Source organism: Cebus imitator, unplaced genomic scaffold, assembly GCF_001604975.1.
Source record: "Cebus imitator isolate Cc_AM_T3 unplaced genomic scaffold, Cebus_imitator-1.0 Scaffold323, whole genome shotgun sequence".
NCBI classification, from domain to species: Eukaryota; Metazoa; Chordata; class Mammalia; order Primates; family Cebidae; genus Cebus; species Cebus imitator.
In genome coordinates this window covers 55,476-57,737 of record NW_016107638.1, presented here as the reverse complement: position 1 = coordinate 57,737, position 2,262 = coordinate 55,476, and the positions used below count along the sequence as shown (strand labels likewise).

Genomic DNA, 2,262 nt, shown 5'->3' with positions numbered 1-2,262 from the left:
GGAGAAGGCATCTCCTCTTCTCCCTCACGTGCTCCCTGATGACCGCCATGCTACTTGACATGGTTCCCAGGATCCGGCTCTCCCGGGGTTCCCACTCCCAGTTCCCCAGTCCTCGCCATCTGTGACCTTCAGCCCCTGCAGACCCCCACCAGCCCCAGGAGAGGCCACAGCTGACGCCTGTTAGCCCCAGGACACGCCACATCCCAGCCATGAGGGTCGGGGAAGGGGGAGCTGTCTGACCTTGGGCTGGGTTCAAGAGCAGGGTCAGCCCAGGGGCAGAGGCCGTTTGCTTGGATGAATTGAGTGGGAAACTGTTTTCTTGTCAGGCTGGGAAGGGTTCAGAGGCTTGTGGTGTCTTTGCTTTCATTCTAGGCTCCAGCTGGTGCCCTGGCAGGAACCAGAGTTCACTCAAGCCTTCACAGAAAGATGCCTTGCAGAGGCGCTGACTGGGGCGGGGCGAGCAAGGATGGCGTGGAACTCAGAGAGGAGGGCCCACAGTGGACGTGGTCTCCACCTCTGGCCTGAGGAGCAGGGCGGAGCCATGCTGCTTGGTCCCAGGGAGGCCACACGCGGCATTCCACAGAAGCTGGGCCTGGAGACCGAGGGTCCCAGCTCTTGCCCCATGCAGGGAAGGCCTGAGGAATCGACACCCTGGCCTCAGCCTCTCTCTCCAGCCTCCTCTGCATCCTGGGGGAGCCTCCATCGGTGGAGCCCAACTCAAAAACATGCGCAAGAGAGGCTGGACGCAGGGACCCAGTCACCTTGGGGAGGGTGGAGTGGGGTGGGAAGAGCCAGACAGAGTCCTGGAGGGCAGCGGGTCCCACCCAGGGCCACCTGCGGACATCAGGGGCCTCATCTGGGAATGCAGTGCCAGGATGCTCTTGAACAAATGAGGTTTTGGCAACTCTGGACTCTGGTGGTGACCAGCTGGGACCACAGAGCTGTGACCCCCAGCTCCTGTCCACGTTGGCTCTCATGGCCACCGGACTCCCTCGCTTGGTCTCCAGCCTGCCCTCTGCCTTCGAGTCCGCCACGCCCCAGCCAGCCACTGTCATTTGCACCCTGTTGAACTGCACAGCACGGAGGTGGAAAATCATAATATCTCCTTCCTCAGCAGCTCTGGTCCCACGAAGCCTGTCACAAGGAGGAAATGCAACACGAATCTGCTGCAGGAAACCGGGAAGCCGTGAGGCGCGGCGCCTTTGGCGGGGAAGAGCACAGAAATGCCAAATATGATTTTTTTCTGTTAACTTTATATCCACAGGTTCTTGTTAAGGAGATATCTGATCAGATCCCAAAATGAGCAATTATGAGAGCTCACTGTCGGAGCCAGGCGCCTCTGGCAGAGAAATTTAATTTGAAGTGTCCTATCTTAAGCCATGGGGCTGGCCTGCTTTCTGGGTCAGGAGGCCAGCCCACCAGGGACAGGCTGCTCTGGGGGATGTGTTCCTGTGGCAGAGGCGACCCCCAGTCAGGCAGAGGATCCAGAGAGCTTTGGAGGCTCAGCCCTTAAGGTCCCCGAGCATGCAGCCTTTGAGGTTGGGGCTGGAGAGTCAAGGTGCAGCAGAGCCCAGGGCATGCAGCATGGACAGCATGGCCACTGACTGGACACAGAGAGGACAGGCCCTGGAGTGGCAGCATGGCCCGCCAGGGCACAACAGCAAGTGTGCAAAGAAGGAAAAGATGCCCTCTCAGGACTGTCGAAACGGGAAGGTGCCACCCTTTCTAGGGGAGGACTTGGAAGAGGCCCCTTCCTGAACTCAGCCAGGGTCAGGGCAGGCACCTGGAAGCAGGTGCTGGCTGGACCACACCCTCAGCACTGGGGTGCAACTGATGGCAGCTGGACTCGCCCTCACCCCAGTGCATATCCCGAGGGGATACCTGCAGGGCCCCTCACTAAGGCCATGGCCCAGGTGGTGACAGGTGGAATCAGAAGAAGGGGCATCGATGGGCTCTGGACTCGGAGCACCCACGTGGCTGCTCGGGGCAGGGAGGCCAGTAGCCTCCACACGGGGTGGACCTGGACATTTGCTCTGGACTCACTGCTGAGGGTCTCCTGGCCAGGAAAGATGCCTACAGGGCCCACGGCAGCGCAGGAAGGAGTTGGGGGCTCAGTGGAGCCAGTGTGAGAAGCAGGGAGGTGTCCATGAGCTGTGGGCCCCTTCCTCAATCCGGATCTCCAGGTGAGCTGACAGCCCCTTCCTCAATCCGGATCTCCAGGTGAGCTGACAGCCCCTTCCTCAGTCCGGATCTCCAGGTGAG

General features: G+C 60.4%; 1 long non-coding RNA gene across 1 annotated transcript in view; it reads left to right on the top strand.

The window, feature by feature from the left end:
* Positions 1–1,095: 1,095 nt before the first annotated feature.
* Positions 1,096–2,262, top strand: part of LOC119467729 — a 1,697-nt gene continuing 530 nt past the window's right edge. The window contains exon 1 of the long non-coding RNA XR_005196325.1: positions 1,096–2,257. This is a non-coding gene — a long non-coding RNA (uncharacterized LOC119467729). The remainder of the gene's footprint in view (positions 2,258–2,262) is intronic.